This window comes from Protopterus annectens, chromosome 4.part0 (genome assembly GCF_019279795.1).
Source record: "Protopterus annectens isolate FY-2018-M chromosome 4.part0, PAN1.0, whole genome shotgun sequence".
In the NCBI taxonomy this organism is placed as follows: domain Eukaryota; kingdom Metazoa; phylum Chordata; order Ceratodontiformes; family Protopteridae; genus Protopterus; species Protopterus annectens.
In genome coordinates this window covers 743,865,504-743,883,250 of record NC_056733.1, presented here as the reverse complement: position 1 = coordinate 743,883,250, position 17,747 = coordinate 743,865,504, and the positions used below count along the sequence as shown (strand labels likewise).

Here is a 17,747-nt window from a genome sequence, read left to right as displayed (position 1 = left end):
CTGAGAAAGGGCAGGTGTGACAGAATGGCCAACCGATTTCCTTCCCTTGGAAAGAAATCGATGTTTTGGTTTTTCAACAAACTTAGCGTTAGACATTTTCATGTTGAATAAATGTTCTTCAACATTTTCAAACGTTGATAATCTGATATAGAACCTGTTACAGGTGGTGGTTGTTTGCATGTGAGAGTGTGTGTTTTAGGGTTAGGGCTGTGGTTAGGGAAGGGTTAGCTCTTATGTTTGTCGTGAGTATTGGTGCATGTTTGTGTGTATCTTGTGTAGTGGCAGTGTTACAGAAAGGATTTTTGTAAGGTACAGTGTGGGGTAAGGGTTGGGGTGGGGGCAAGGTTAGGGTTAGGATGCATTACTGAGGTTCATAGGTTTGTAATAGGCTATCAGCACTAGGGCCTATACAAGCCTAGCCATAACAATTCCCTGGCTATTTCTTCCCACACTATTTACTTCCCTGGACCCCTGTCTAGCAGGGTGACTGACGTGATCCCCAGGTGAATTTCCTTTCTCCCATCCAAATATCAAGGTTCCTTTTGAAGAGGGCCAAAGAGGCGCTCTGCTTGACATGTATGGGCAGTCTATTCCAGGGTCTGGGGAGTCTCTGGGTCAAGAGCCTATCCCTCCAGCATGTTTTGTTAATTGTGATGACAAGATTTAGATGCCTGGAGCGTGTATCTCAGAGAGATTGGGATTTCTTTAAGTGTAGCATGTCCAACAGCTCTGGGTTTGACATGGCCTTGTATGTGAAGCAGAGATCGCCTCGGAGTAGACGATATGTGACAGAGTATAGCTGGAGTTTTTTAATGTGGTCAGCATAGGGCATCTGCTTTAGGCCTGTGATTCTTTTAGTGAGGTATTTCTGCGGCCTTTCCAGTTGTTGCAGATGTCTTGAGAGGTACATACCAAATGGGGTGTTGTATTCTATAAATGGGTCTAATGAGGGATGAGTACAGTGGGACAATGACCTCCTTTTTTCTGGATGAAAAGCCCTTAGTGATGAGGTGTGCCACATAGAAGGATTTCCTGACTGTTGTGGTGATGTGGTTATTGAAGGTGAGACTACTGTCCACCTGTGTCCCTAAGTCTCTTATCACACTTTCAGTGTTTAGTGTACTGCCACCTATGTGATAATTCATGGCTGCATGTTTTTTCCCAAAGGGGATAACTATACATTTCTTGGCATTGAGCTTGAGCCCATGGCTCTGGCACCAAGCATCTGTTTCTGTAAGGCCCTTTTGTTGAATATCCACATCATTTGGGGATTCGATAATAGTTCTCAGTTTGCAGTCATCTGCAAACTTTGTTAGCCAGAGTCCCTTAGTGTTGGCCTGTACTTCAGAGAAGTAGATGCCAAACAATAAAGGTCCCAGGACTGAACCCTGAAGTACTCCACTTGTCTGGAGCTGGATTTGGAGTCAGCTACTTTTACAGTGTGGGTTCTGTCAGTAAGCCAGTTGGCAACCCATCGAGTGATGTAGGGATTAATGCCCAACTTAGTAAGTTTATCTATGATTCCAGAGTGGGGGATGGTGTGAAAGGCCTTGGCGAGGTCCAGATAGGTTGTGTGGACTGCCTTACTCTCATCCACAGCTCTGGAGACTGATTCGAAGAAGTCAATAAGGTTCAGGAGACAAGATCGGCCCTTCATGAACCCAAACTGGGTGGGGTCCAGTGTTTTAAGGTTGCCAGTGTCTAAGTTCCATGATAATACATTCCATGGCCTTGCATGTCAGGCTCGTCAGACTGATGGAGTGGTAGTTCCTGGGATCCAAGGTAGATCCCCCCTTGTGGAGTGGGATAACTGTAGCTGTGTGCCATTCAGTGGGCACGAAGCCTGAGGTGAGGGTATGATTAAACATGACAATTAGGTGAGGTGCCAGTTCATTTTATAGTTCATGTAATACACAGCCCGGGATGTCATCTGGTCCCATGGATGCTGTATTCTTAGCTTTGGAGAGTGCATTTTTTACCTGTGTGGCCGTTATTACCGGAATTTGGTAATCTTCCGATATTGAGATGGGCCATTTAGGGGGTGAGAGGGGGTGAAGTTGGCACTGAATCGATCTGCCAGGATATTGGCAATATCCTTGGGATCAGTATATTTAATGCCATTCTGTTGTAGCTCAGAGCAGATCTGAGCATTGCCATTTAGATTCTTGACATAGTTATAGAATGCCTTGTGATTGTGTTGCAGGTGGGCAAAGTCCTCTTATTTTGTCAGATTTGTAAATGAATAATACCAGTATGTAAAGTGTGTCCCTGTTTTGGGGCCTTTGGTGATGTAAGTTTTTTGTTTTTCCCCTAAGTCGTTTTTTTTTTCTTTTTAATCGGTTTCCGACTTCACCACAAAGTCTGGGCATTAGTTCTTTTCAGTTTCCATGGTCCAACTGAGCTTCCATTTGTACCACTGTCATTGCTTGTGTCTACTGCTTTACAGTGGTGAACTGTATGCCTCTACCTGGCATAAGTACATAGTGACACGTGAGGAGCCATCACACATTACCCTGGGCAAAAGAGGGAGGGGGTTACCTGCCTTTCCCTCCATATAGCATTGGTGCACTTCTGCTGATGCAGCTTAGTTCTGTGGTTTACAACTTCCATAGGCTGATGTACCCATGGTCTCCAAATCAAGTGTGCAGTGATAAAAGCCCTCGCCTTTCTCTAGATGGAGATGCTGGCCATTAGCCAGTCAACCCCACAATCTCTGGCCTTCTTCCAGGGCTAGGGCTCATTAACTAAACTGTCTTCACTGACATCTTCATCAGGAACATGCCCTTAACACCAATGGATCAGTCAGTTTTGTCCCCGATTCTTGAGGTAAGACATTAACAGGTATGCCTAGAACTACTAAACACTGTGTAATCAATCCTACTAAAATATTTAATGTGTCTGATTATTTGCTTCAGACTTTTGGATGTAACAGTAAAGCCTTTTGTTATCTGTTATCTTGCCCACCAAACTCTTGAAGTTGGTATTCAAGGGAATTTTATGGCAGAATGGTTCAGCAGTCGTTGTTGTCTCATACATCTTATATCTCTGTTTACCTTCCTGGCTGGTATATTTTTTATGGAGTTTGCATATCCTGCCTATACCTATAGAGATTTTTGCTGGGGGTTCTGCATTCCTCCCACATCTCACATGTGGGTGGGTGAATTAGTGATTTTTAATTTAACTTTTGGTAAGTGTTTAATGCTTGTGTCGTACAAAAGACTGCCATCCTGTCCAGGAGTGCTTTCATGCTTTCTGCTCATTGCTTACATGCTTGGGTTCTGGTTCTCTACAACCATGTGGTGGATAAATTGGATTCTGAAGAAAAATGCTTGAGTCATTTTCCTCACTTGCTCTTATACTGTCTGGTGTCTCACAAGATTCATTACATGGTCATTTGTGGCTTGGTGTAACAACTTGGACTTAGGAAATAAAAGATCTTTCCTCCGTTCTTCGGGTGGTCTTATTGCCAACCATTTCATTCCTTCCTTTGCAGAAAGGACCTTCAGAATGATCTTAAAAAAATAAGAAATACTGTCCATAGTTTTCCAGCAAAGAGGCATAAAATCATTTTCTGTAAAATGTCACGAATGTTTTTAGGTCTTTGTCTTTAGTCTGACCTGGATTTGATAATCGGTATGTTTTTTACATCACACAGTATTACTGGTAAATGTTACGTTTTTAATGTAACCGGTCTTTTTTTGCCATTTAAGTATCCTTTTGAATAGTTTCATTACAAACTTACTGAGAAAGACCACATGATAAGGTTTCTAGAGTCTTTATGCCTGATGAAGAAAGAAATTGTGACCCTGACTAAGGCTTTTTTTTTTTAAGTGACTTAGCAGAAAATGTTCCTCCCTTGCTTATTGCATCTTTGAACACAAATACTTGTTTTCCTGCAAATTCTTATGAATGGGATTCTTATTATTTTAGCTCCCAAATTTGAGCATCATTATAATGTAGTACCTCCTTACCAGAGGATGAGCAGATCTTGCCTTCCTTTTACTAGTCTGTAAAATATGTTTTGTGGACCAGTGTCCACAGCTAAATGCTAAAGTCATACTTTTTTTTCTGTGGTTTTTAATACGATTCACCATTCCTGATTAGCTCTTTTTGTCTTGACCACACTAAGGGCAAATATTAAAAGTACAAATAAGGACTTTTCAAGACTATAGCTGGAAACATCAGCCTCACTACATCAGTTTTATTGCACTTTACTTTAATCCTGAAAGCCTATAGGTTTCCAGAAACCTTTATTGTGAAACTTGGGAATGTAGCCGTTTTTGTATAAATAAAAAGTATGCATGTTTTAGCTTATTGCTCAACTCCATCCCCATACAGCAGTGTTGACTTGATTTCATTTTGCAGTCACAGATTTTACTGTTATAGGGCCTCTCAAATGGCTTACAGTGAGCATACTGTGATTTCCTGCTTTGAGTCTTAATGGCACCAGCATTGGCCTGTCTCTCTCTCTCTTTTTTTTTTTTCCCCAATGGCTTTACTTTTTTGATATTTTTAGTTACAATCTCTGGTATAGAATTTTTAAAGTGCATTTGCATGTTAGGTTTGAAAGAGCAGCTGGGTCACTTTATTTTTAAACTCAGAAATGTAGATCTGATGAAAGTAGTCCATCATCAGTAGTGTCTAGGACTGGCACAGGCATTAGGACCACTCAGCACTGGAGCCTTTCATGCTGCTAGCTGCCTCCTTAGATCCCGTAATGTTTCCCTTCTAGCAGTTGTCCACTTACTACTACTTTGCTGTGTGAATGTGGACATGGAGTGCTTTAGGCACCTTTTTCAGCATTCATTGTTCTTTAGCTTACTTACTGTTTAGAGCACTGATATGAAACATATTCAACTACAAGACTAACAGGTTAATCCCCTTACTTCTGTAACTTTTCCTTCTCTTTTTAGTCATTTTGCTTGTCCTAGGTTACCCATCTCTCTCTCTCTCTCTGGCATGCAGATTTCTGGCTTGGTACTCTCTTTCATCATGCAGAAACCATTGTCCAACCATTCTGGCTGCAGGGCAATAACACATGCTGATGACCACAGTTGCTACATTTACTCTCTATTTGAGGAGTACAATATGAATGAGTGCTCCATTTGTTCAGGGATCAACAGGGTAATGTACAAACAATGAGCAAAAAAAATCATACCTCACTGATGAAAAGGCTGTTCCTTTAGACCATAGGTTCATAGGTAGATACTAGGCTATCTGCCCTAGGGCATTTATAAGCCTAGCCAGAGTGTATTTGCCTATTGCTAACCTCCTGCGTTTGCTCTGTAAAGTAGGTATCTGTAGAGTGGGTCAAGATTAGTTTACTGTGCCTCTGTCTAGCAGGGGACATGTGAGGGACACAGGTGAATTTGCAATTTCCCCATCCCCATCCCAAATTTTCGCTTGAGAGATTCCAGAGAGGGGCTGTCTAACATGAAATTGGGATTCTATTCTTATGAGGGGAGAACCTCTGGGATATGAATCTGTCCCTCAACATGTCCTATTTTTTTTTTGTGAGGTTTAGGTCCTGGGGGCGTGTAGCTCTAGGGGACTTGGATTTTGACATGGCTTTATTTGTACTATCAGGCATAGATCACCTCTGAGTAGAGCTGGGTTCTTGTGAGCTGAGGCTGCATTTGACATCTGTTTGTGCACTATCTGTTTGTTTCTTGCCCATGATCTTGGTGAGGTACTTTTGGGGTCTCTCCAGTTGCTGCAGGTGTCGGTAAGGTACATCCCAAAAGGGGCATGTTATCCTGATGGGCCTGAGATAGTAGAGGGGGAGGGGCACCTCTCTCTCTCTTAGATGTGAACCCTTCGTGATAAGGTGGGCTATATAGAAGGTCTTTCTAACCACTTTGGCAACATGATTATCAAAGGAGTTGGTACTTAAATCTCTAATTACTACCCAAAATTCTAATTAAACCTTAATGGATTACCACCTACATTTGTGTATTTGTTTGTGGTGTTTCTTAGATTATTTTTTTATTTTTTTACTTTTAGCATTTAGCTTTGGGCGTGGCTCTGGCACCAAGGCTCCGTGATGAACTTTGGAGGATTTTTGTGTCAGTGTGTCAGCTGATTGATTTGATAGTCCCCAGTCATCTGCTCATCTTGTCAACCATATAATCCCCGTTAGCCTCAACCCTCAGAGGAGTATATACCGAACAAGAGAGGTCCCAACTGAGCCCCCTGTGGGATGCCACTTGTAACTGGTTTGGATTCGACATGGCACCTCCTATTCTGACCAGCCAGTTTGCATGTATCTGTGATATATGATATTTGGGTAAGCTTTTATATAATTATTAGAGGGGGGAGTGGGGTGTGTGTTTTGCTTCGTTTCAGGCAGAGGCTGTGTGTGTGTGTTTGCCTCTCATCTATCTCATGATAACTGTTTTCAAGAAATCAACTAGGTTTAAGATGCAAGATCTGATCTGCCCTTAACAAAGCTGAATTGGGTCCAGTGCCAAGGCTCCTCCCAATGTCTTTTTTGTTGATGAGTTCCATGATAATATGCCTATAGCCTTGCAGACTAGACTAGGTCAGGCTTATGGCATAGTAGTTTCGTCGTTGTTGTGGCACCACCTTGTGGAGGAGAGACCACTATAGCTGCACGCTCTCTTGGGTACATATCCTGTAGTAAGGCTAAGTTTGAGGTTTTTTTTCTTCTTTGAGCTCGTGTAAGACACAGCCTGGGACACCGTCCCCATAGATAGATGCTTTTTTTTTTGGAGAGGGCAGCTTTCATGTTGGCTATGTCTGTAGGTTCGGTATATTTTGTACCGTTATGCAACAATTCAGAGCATATCTGGGAGTTTCTGCCCATGTTCCTGACATAACTAAAGAAGGCCTTGTGATTATCTTTAGTGTCTAGGGCAATTTTTCTTTCAAAACTGGCCTTTGATGATTTTATGAGGGATCGAAGTTTCTTGCTAATACTGATCAGAGATGCCTTCCCTTTTTGGGATTTTGCTCTGTCATGTAGACCAACCCATCAAGAGACTCCCAGCAATTGTTAAAAAGCAGGTGGTGGTACTAAGCTCATACTGACTCTGATTCTCAAGATCATTGAAACTCTGCTCCAGCCTACAGCCTTGAAAATTCAAGAGAAAACAGAAATGACCTCTGACCTAATCTTCAACAAAGCACCCAGAGCCTATTCAGTCAAAGAAGCTGGCATCACTAAAAGCCTCCCTGCCCCAAGATTTTGATTACTGAAAGCTCAGACCAGTTGGGAACTTAAAACACAGGAACAGGGGCTTTGCTCTGCTTTTCTGTTAGCTGTGGGGCATTAGGAGAGCATATCAGTCACATTTATTATGTCTATCCCCTTTACAAGACTTCTTCAATTGACAGTCCATCTCTCCAGTGCCTGAGCAAGTAGTATCTAGTGCTGAGGCCAGCAACCTTATAGCTGATGCCACCATTCCTACATCTTTTCAACCTTGTACTGGTGCCACAAAAAAAAAACCTCCACATAGATCCACTGTCCACCATATAATATTCAGCACCTTTCATGCTGGCTGACTACCTGGGACCTGTGTTTGTATGTTATCTGGCACTGACTCCTCATACAACTCTTCGGTGATGAGCCACAGTTTACAACAAGCTGGATGTAATGACCTTGCTGCAACTGAATTTTTTTCCCCAAAAGTTTGTTGGAACTGATCAGCAGAATTGGTATAGGTGTTACTACTACCGTCATTGCACCTGGAGCCAAGGTCCATTTAACAACACATGCTAACCCCAGTGTGACCAGTGGGCATACAGAAATCCTACAGGCCTTTCATGAGACCCTGATGCAATGCTCCATACCCCACTAAGCCACAAAGAGACCCTCTTCAGCACTCGGGTCTGTGAAACCTCACTAAAAGATCACATATGGCTTTCACAAAACTCAAACACATTGAATCTCCATGGCGTCTCGCATAACGGGCTTCGATGATGTTGGCAAGAGTACGGCTTCTCTTGATTCACCCTGATAACCTCAAATTTGGCAAGGCATGTTCCTTCACCTGATGCAGGAAAAAATGAGGGTGGTCCATATACCCCATGTCATCTCCTATGAGGAAGACTATAGGAGGCTTTTAGGTACATTCTCAATTCATCCTGGTTGGTTATCTGGTACGTCTTTAAAGATGAACATTGACATGGCAGCCACAGACCTCAATAAGTATGATGAGATTTTTTGCCTACCCAGGGATGAGTACTCTGGCTGGAGACCCCAAAGCCATGTCCATTTGTTTTTGTTGCAACCTTTAAAAGGTCTTCACCTCTACACAGCTGCACTCTCCACCCAGTAAAGAATCTAGGACAGTGGTGGAAGAGGTGTTCATGTTTTGCACCTTTTCCTTGAGGATGTGCTGCCTAACTTCCAGTGAGGTTTATCTGATGAAATATTCCATTTAGTAGTTGAGGAGCTACCAGATGGGAACCAAAAAAAGGCCTGGACCAATCACTACTCTATTAGTCATACGAGCCAAAATTATAGAAAGAATGGGGCAAAGCAGACAGTAGCCCTGAGAGCAGTTTGGTGGAGTTGTGGTCACCATTGTGGAAGAAATGACAATCAGCCCCTGCATATCTGTAGACATGTGACTACTTAAATGGTAGTCAGTGTCTGTCTGTATGTTGGGAATTGTAACAAGGCGCTAGTATAACATTGTTCTCTAGTTTAACAAAGGGGTTTGATACAATTTAGCAAAGAGCTGTTATGTAGATACCTAATAGCTTTTTCTTTATATTAAAGACTCTGTTTTGTATTTTTAGGGTAACGGACAGTCAAAGTACGTCCTCATACTTTTTCCTTCTCTATACCATGTATTTAGATGCACTTCTCTAATATACTCATGTTATCCTATAAGATAACTTCCTTTATTGTGGTCTGCTAATTGGCAGTGCCAAATCTCATTCACTTGTTATGAAAAGTATTTGTTTTATTGCCTTTTTATGCTGTATATGCCTTCCATTGGTGACTCCTCTAGCCTGGGCTGAGTCTGAAATTGGTCTGTATGGATCAGTGTTCTACCCCATAAACAAATGGTTAAAAAACAAACAGACAGTAAACTGTAGCAAGGAGTAATTATAGCTTCTTGCTATAGTTTAGCAAAGGTGTTTACAATGCCTCAATGCTTAGCCAGAATATTGGCTTTTGTATAATTTGGTCCTCGACTTTCAACTTTTTTTTTTTTGGTCACCAACTTTTCCTCAACTTTGAGAGTTGACAGGATTTTTTTGTCATCCTCAACTTCAGCCTTGGGGTGGGGTGCTAGATGGGACCAATGACCCAACTGGCCTTGTTAGAGGATTTGACCAGAGCTGTGGGGAGAGGCATAGTTGTGTGCTGGACATGTCTGTGGCTCTGATTAACACGCTTTGCAAAGAACACCAAGTTGACCCTTCTGAGATTCCCCATTTGCAGGAAAAGTTCAGTGACATGGCAGTAACCACCTGATGGATGTAGTAGAGCAGGGAAAAATCTTCATGACAGTGGACTGAATTTTTAACCTCCTTAAACGGGACCAACACCACGGGGAGCACAGGAAGGTCAGTAACAAGATACCTTCTAAAATCACCATCTAATCAGAGACGGAGGTTTCTGCTGCCCTCCTAGAAGTTGCATTCTGCCTCAGAGCAGATAAAATGATCCTGAAACCTTCCCTGACTGCATCTCTCTGGAAGAGTTAACAATTATCATCCCTTTATCAGCAGCAGTTTTAGAAATTCATGTATGACATGTATTTCAAAAATTTAATATCCAGAGACTATAGAGTTCCATTCTGAAGTGTATCTCCAACAACAAAGTCATTGTCCTTGCCAGATGGTCCACCCCCATCAAAAAACATGTGGTAAAGCAAGCTGTAAACAACCTCCTCCAAAAGACAACCAACTAAGCAGTCCCCCAGACCAGAGAGGTCAAAGGTACTACTGAGGATTCTTATTGGTGTCAAAGAAGACATAAGACCTCAGACCCGTATTGGAGTTCAGCAGTCCAAACCATAGCACACAAGTAGAATTCAGAGTGGTCAAAGTGCAAACTATATGTCTCTTTATATCCCAAGGAGACTGGATATGCTGTTTAGAGCTCCAGGATGCCCACTTGTATATCAGAATCACCAAGGAGTTCAGTAGGTACCCATGACTCTGGGTAGAAATCAGTACCTACCATTTCGCAAAGTTATTCTTTGGTCTTCTCACAACCCCCAGGGTGTTCACAAAGTGTGTATAGTAGTAGTGATAGCCCACCAGGAGCTTCTACGGACCAAATCTTCCATACCCAGATGATTTGCTTTGCGTTGCCACAACATGAAAAGAATTCTGATAACACAGTTACTTTCAGATCAGACTGTTCAACTTCCTGGCTATCATGGTTAGTTTTCCAAAACCTCATCTTCACCCCACACAAAAGACAATTTTTGTGTAGTGCACTGTTGACACTAAGGTAAAAAAATTTCATGCCAGAAGACAAGATCAGTGTTCTATACTCTGCCCTGAGAAAGGGTTTCATTCCTAATTTGGTGGGTGCCTCATGATACTAGGGTATATGGCATCTGTGACCCATATAGTGTTTTTTACCCATTTACATGTAACTCCTGCTGTGGTTCCTGTCATTCCAATGGAATTAGTATTATCAGACCTGGTCCAAGGGCATATTTATTTTGGACTTGTGAAAAAGAAATGCCTCTACTAGTGGACACATTCACTCAGCTTAGCCAAAGTCAGCCCCTTTAACATACCACAGCCTACCTCAATAATTGCCATGGATGTGTCTGCCCTTTAGTGGGGCATTACCATGGCTTGATTGCATAGGCCTATGATCCTCACTAGAATGTGAAGTCCATATCTGTGTGTTGAAGCTTCAAGGAGTACTACTTACTTTGAAAGCCTTCTGAGATCTCATCCCATTGGGACCAGTGGCAGTAAGTCCACATGGACAACATGGTGGTAGTATTGTATATCAACAAATAAGGAGGTACTCACTGTTTTCTGTTATGCAGGGAGTGTATGAAGTTCTGGGAGCAGGCAGTTTCTCACAAGCTCCTCCTTAAAGCAGCCTGCATTTCAATAGAGATTGGCAGACAGAATGGGCAGGAACCTGCCTCTCCCCCACAAATAGTTATTGTAACAAAAGACAGCCAACCAGCAATGGAACTGTTCACCTTCCTATCAGATGTGAAATGTTGTCATTTCTTTGTGTTATTCCATCTTGGATCTAGAGGGTGAAAGATGCCTTGGTGGACATGTAGATTCAGGGTTTGATTTATGCCTTCCTCCTAGTACCACTGATAATGAAGCCGATCCAAAAAAAAAAAAAACTTCACTCAAAACACAGTCTCCCATTGTTCTGACTCTGCCATGAAGATGAGGTTGACTGCTTCCTCAGGCACACAGATGTCTACATTAATATGAAATTCTACCTAACTAGAACACAAGACTTCTGAAAAAGTGAGCAACTCCTTATTTCCTATGACCTGCAAAGCAAGAGCCTTCAGCTGTCCAGAGTGACTCATTCTTGGGGATTATCAAACTGCATTAAGTACTACTATCTAAAGAAGGTAAAGGGTTATCCATACCCCACACAGTTTGCTCTGCCAGGGCAGTGGTTACTTTTAGAGCATTCCTCCTATATACCTCACTGGATAATATTTGTTCAGTAACTACATAGTCTCACCTCAATAACTTCACCAGAGAATATAAACTGGCATCAGTTCCAGACCAAGTTCTTCCTTCGAGATTACAATTGTCAAATAGATATTATTATAACAAGGACTACCCTGGTAAGTCATCTGGTGACTTAGTCCTACACCTTACTGAACATGAACCATTTCTTATCAGATACAAAAGTTATGTGCTTATCATAATGGGAAACCTGTAAGAAGGTTGTGCTTCTTTCGTTCAATTTCTGTCCCATCTATCCCCTTCCCCAGGTCTGGGGTGAGCAGGCTAACCTACTTGAGCTATGCACATCAGCGCCAATCAATCTGACATTTTTTCCTGTTGTCATTCCTTCTGAAAATTTCCTTTAATCATTTCAGAAATTACCTTGACTTGTTCTTACACACCACAGAACTAGAGAATTGCAAGAAGACAGGTATGATGGACAGGAGTGTGGTTAGGTTGGAGCAAATGGGGCAGCCACCTAGGGTGCAAGATGTCAGGGGGCAACATGGTTAAATTGGAGAAAAATGGACAGCTATCTATGACATAAGATGTGAGGGTCAGCAGTCAGCAAATACCAGTCAGAAATGCATGCCAATACTGACTTTGCTGACATGCTGAAGCACTTTCACATGTGATATAACTGTAAACATGAGGTTTGTTACAGTTTTTTGCTCTTCAGATATGTAAGGATCTTTTTTCGCAGATTGGGGATTAGCAGAAGGCCCCAGAAGAGCTAGCTGCAGCTCTGATGATGGGCTCTGAGGAAAGACCTGGCAGCCTGAAAAGTTCTGCGTACCAAGCAGTCCTTATACCTGCAGCATATAGTCCTACATGTTACAGACGGTAGACTCGCTTCTTATAGAGCTCTCATTATAGTAAGCTCATAACTTTTGCTTCTAAGTCACAGTTTGTAACTAAAATGTAAGGTATGTATATGTCTTTACTCAGATAATTGTTGGGTTTAGGACAGATCTTTGCAGATATTGCAACTAGCCATACATAAAATTCTCCACTGCTTAGGAAGTTCTCTGAATTATTAGTAATCAGGCTTACTCCCATCCCCACTAAGATTCCTTGGAGTCTTTATAAACAGTAAAGTCTTTCTTGTTTCCCCTGTACAGGCAAGGATGCTGTTGAAAAACCTTCTCATATTTTATAACAAATGTAGTTCACAGCATGGACCTTCATAAAAACCCTGAATAAGATAGATATCCTTGTCCATCCTCATGATAACAGTGTCAGACTTCACAAGAGAAAACTGCAGTGGTGTCTTTGCAGTCTTTGTAGTCAGAGTGCATACTTCTTAAGGGTATGCTGTTCCAGTAAGTCCAGCACTGGTGTAGGAATTATAGTTGTGGCCCACCAGACTAACATTTATTTATTTATTTTTACATTTGTGGACAGCGGATGTCCAACTGGGCCAGTGGCCTGTTTTCTGCCCGGGGAGAAAAGCTCCATTACAAAAACACATTAAAAACAATACAATAAATTGGTAACAGTCAAGAATACATAACTTTGGTAAATACGTGGGAGCTATTATTAACTCCCCAAGTGATGCTGACATCCAACAGAATGCCCTTACTGAGACCAACGACTGGTGTCAGAACCATGGCCTTAAGCTCAATGGCAGAAAATGTCGTCATCCCCTTTGGGAAAAACCCGGTTCCCATGAATTACCACATTGATGGTAGTCCACTGAACACAGAAGGCATTATAAGAGATCTGGGAACACAAGTTGACCGCAACCTCTCTTTTGATCACCACATTGCCACTGTGGTCAGAAAGTCCTTCTATATGGCACATCTCATTACTAAGGGTTTTGCATCCAGGAAGAAAGAGGTCATAGTCTCCCTCGACTCTTCCCTCATTAGGCCAATCATCAAGTACAATGCCCTATTTGGTATGTAAATCACTAGACACCTGCAACAACTGGAGAGGCCACAAAAGTACCTCACAAAGAGGATCCTAGGCCTTAATCACTTGTCCTGTATGGACAGACTCAAAAAACTCCAACTATTCTCTGTATCATATCGCCTACTTAGAGGCGATCTCTGCCTGACTTACAAAGCCATGTCTGACCCAGCTGTGTTAAAAATGCTACATTTAAAGAAATCCCAATCCCTCAGCACCACACACTCCAGAGACCTCAAACTCATTTCCACAATTAACAGAACATGCTGGAGGGACAGGTTCATAACCCAGAGACTGCCCATGATATGGAACAGACTTCCCATACATGTCAAGCAAAGCACCTCGCTAACCCTGTTTAAGAGAAATCTTGATGAGTGGATGGGAAACAGAAAATTCACCCCAGGGATAACTCCTGTGGCTCTACTTGACAGAGGCACTGGGAACTAAGGTTGGGTGGCACTATGCCAGGGTAATCCTATGGCTGTGCTTTTAGAGGCCTCAGGGCCATTAGCCTTGTACACACCTATGAACCTATGTAGATAGTAAATAGTTTATACACAAACAGTAAAAATTGAGAGAGTAATATAAAGTGGAAAAAAAAAAAGCTAAACAAATAAACTAGCATGAAATAGCTTGAGCCATCATACAGAAATGACTGATCAGTAGATCAATATCAAGGTTTTGGTGTTAAATATTTGTGAGATACATGTATGGTATTTGAACAAAACTATGGCTGATTGTTGATATGCTAGTCTTGTTCTAAATAGTGATAACTAAGGCAATATTGAGGTGAAGTACAAGGGTTCTGTAATAGAACATCGAACATTTAAAATGTCGAGTGTTCTAATATTGACCCATTGAAAATATCGAAGAAGCAGAAAACCAATTTTTTTCCTAGGGAAAGAATTTGGTTGTCCGTTTCTGTTGCTTCGGTATTTTCAATGCTCTGTTAGGAAGTTACGGGTCGGGTTCAGGTAAGTGTGCGATTGAGTGCAGGTTAGGTATGTGTGCGATTGTGTGGACGTGAGGGTTAGGGCGGGTTAGGTGAGTTAGGGTTAGGGCGCAGGTGAGGCGAGTGTGCGATAGTGACGGACCTTAGGGTTAGGGTTTGGGTTAATGTAAGTGGATAGTTAGTGGTGTGTGTATAGTTTAGTGTAGGGTTAGGTGTAAGAGTTTAGGTGTATGTGTGTGGATTTCTGTTTGGTGTGCTTGTGTTGTGTGTATGTGTTTTGGAACAGCAAATTTTTTCCCTAGGAAAAAATTTGCTGTTCTGAATGTTTGATGTTTAGTATTTTCGATTGGTAGGGTTTGATATTAGAACACTCAACATTTTGAATGTTCAGTGTTCTAATATAGACCCAAGTACAAGAAGGAGGGAATATGATGAAACTGTAGGTAGCTTGAGATAGGTAATTAAAAAAAGTAGCAGTAGTGAGCTTGAGATAGGTACAGAGAAACTGAAATTATGTGAGAGAAGGGTAGAAGGTTGCGTCAGTAAGGGCATCTGGTGTAAAACTTTTGCCAAAAGACATATGCGGACAACAATACATATGTCCATACCGGATTGGTCGAGGCCTGGGTTAACAACAACCGCCACCAGTACCGATGGCAGAAATTGGGCTACTGTTGGCCGAAGGAGGAGAAGAAGAGGGGGAATGTGTGCCCAAAATCAGGAAGAGATGAGGAAGGTTAGGAGTGTGGTAGTGAGGGTAGGAACTTTGAATGTTGGCAGTATGACTGGTATAGGGAGAAGGCTAGCTGATATGATGGAGAGAAGAAAGGCTGATATATTGTGCATGCAAGAGACCAGATGGAAGGAGTGTAAGGCCAGATATATCGGAGGTGGGTTCAAATTGCTCTATCATGGTGTGGATGGGAGGAGAAATGGGGTAAGGGATAAACTGAAGGAACAGTATGCCAAGAATGGGTTGTGCGATGGATGAGAGAGAAAATTTTTGGAGTGACTTGGATGAAGTGGTGGTGAGTGTACTCAAGGGTGAGAGACTGGTGATTGGAGCAGATTTCAATGGGCATTTTGATGAAGGGAACAGAGGGGATGAGGAAGTGATGGGTAGGTATGGAGTTAAGGAGAGGAATGCAGAAGGTCAGGTGGTAGTTGATTTTGCGAAAAGGATGGACATGGCTGTGGTGAATACGTATTTTAGGAAGAAGGAGGAGCATAGGGTAACATACAAGATTGGAGGAAGATGCACACAGGTGGATTATATCCTATGCGGGAGGGCCGGTCTGAAGGTGATTGGAGACTGTAAAATGGCGACAGGGGAAAGTGTAGTTAGGCAACATAGAATGGTGGTCTGTAGGATGATGGTGATCAAGAAGAGGAGGGAGCATGTGAGAGCAGTGCCAAGGATCAAATGGTAGAAGTTAAAAAAGGGTGATTGTGAGGTGGAGTTCAGGGAAGAATTGAGACGGGCATTGGGTGGCAGTGAAGAGTTACTGAATAGCTGGGTAACTATAGCAGAGATGGTAAAGGGGACAATTGAGAAAGGTGTTTGGTGTGACATCTGGACAGAGGAGGGAGGACCAGGAGACATGGTGGTGGAATGAGGAAGTACAGGATAGTATACAGAGGAAGAAGCTGGCGAAGAAGAAGTGGGATTGTCAGAGAGATGAAGAAAATAGACGAGAGTATTAAGGAGATTAGACTCATGGCAAAGAGAGAGGTGGCAAAGGATAAGGCATATGGAGAGTTGTATGAGAGGTTGGACACTAAGGAGGGAGAAAAGGACCTGTACCAATTGGCTAGACAGAGGGACCGAGCTGGGAAAGATGTGCAGCAGGTAAGGGTAATAAAGGATAATGAGGGAAAAGCACTCACAAGCGAGAAGTATGTGTTGAGCAGATGGAAAGAGTGCTTGGAGGGGATGATGAGAGAAGAGAACGAGAGAGAGAAGGCTGGATGATGTGGAGATAGTAAATCAGGAAGTGCAGTGGATTAGCAAGGAGGAAATAAGGACAGCTATGAAGATGATGAAGAATGGAAAGGCCATTGGTCCACATGACATAGCAGTGGAAGCATGGAGGTGCTTAGGAGAAATGGCAGTGGAGTTTTTAACCAGCTTGTTTAATGAAATCTTGGAAAGTGAGAGGATTCCTGAGGAGTATAGAAAGTGTTTTGGTACCAGTTTTTAAGAATAAGAGCAATGTGCAAATCTGTAGTAACTACACAGAGATAAAACTGATCAGTCGCAGCATGAAGCTATGGGAAAGAGTAGTGGAAGCTAGGTTAAGAAGGGAGGTGATGATTAATGATCAGCAGTATGGTTTCATGCTGGGAAAGAGCACTACAGATGTGATGTTTGCTCTGAGAGTGTTGATGGAGAAGTACAGAGAGGGTCAGAAGGAGTTGCATTGTGTCTTTGTGGACTCAACATTAAACTGGCTAGAGCTCCCCCACCTCTGTCTCAATCAACTATCCTTAGCCCACAAAATAATCTACAACCCCAACAACTGCACACAAAATAATCTACAACCCCAACAACTGCCCTGCCATCTCCTCTTTAGTTAATCTAATAGTAATAGCAGATAGCTCAGATCTTCCAAGAAACTCCTACTGAAAGTATCCAACTCCCACAACCAACATGGTGACTCCCTCTATTCACACAAAATTGCCAAACTCTGTAACATCCTTCCAGACACAAAAACAAAAAATCCTGTATATAATGAGTTCAAATCACTCCTAAAGGAACAACTCACTAGTCACTGGCTGTACTCCTGCCTCTCCCCAGGTTAATCTCCTTCCCCACCCTTAGCTACCTTTCTCACCTGACCTTCTAACATCTATTTTGCAAACTTTAACATATATTTTGTCTACTGTTTTTACTCTAGTACAGCCCTACTGCTTGTATTATACTGCTACTAGATTGTCTCTGTAAATGTAATTGTATAGTTCTACTGATCATATTATATTATATTTACTACTTGTTGGTATTGTACTACTGTGGAGTCTTTCCCCTGGATCTCCACTAGTTAAAATGACCTTGATTTTGATTTTTTTTACTGTTTCTGGATGCTGTAAAATAATTCTGTTGTACTAATGATACTATGTTTCTGTATTGTCATATATTACTGTGGAGCTTTTCTCCCCGGGTCTCCACTGACAACAGGCCTCTGACCCAGTCGGACATACCCGGTCAACAAATGTAATAAATATA

General features: G+C 42.1%; 1 protein-coding gene across 1 annotated transcript in view; it reads left to right on the top strand.

Annotated features, from left to right (window-relative positions):
- The window catches only part of ARVCF (ARVCF delta catenin family member), a 2,347,833-nt gene that overhangs the window by 550,927 nt on the left and 1,779,159 nt on the right, over window positions 1-17,747 (top strand). The gene's annotated exons all lie outside the window — the stretch shown is intronic.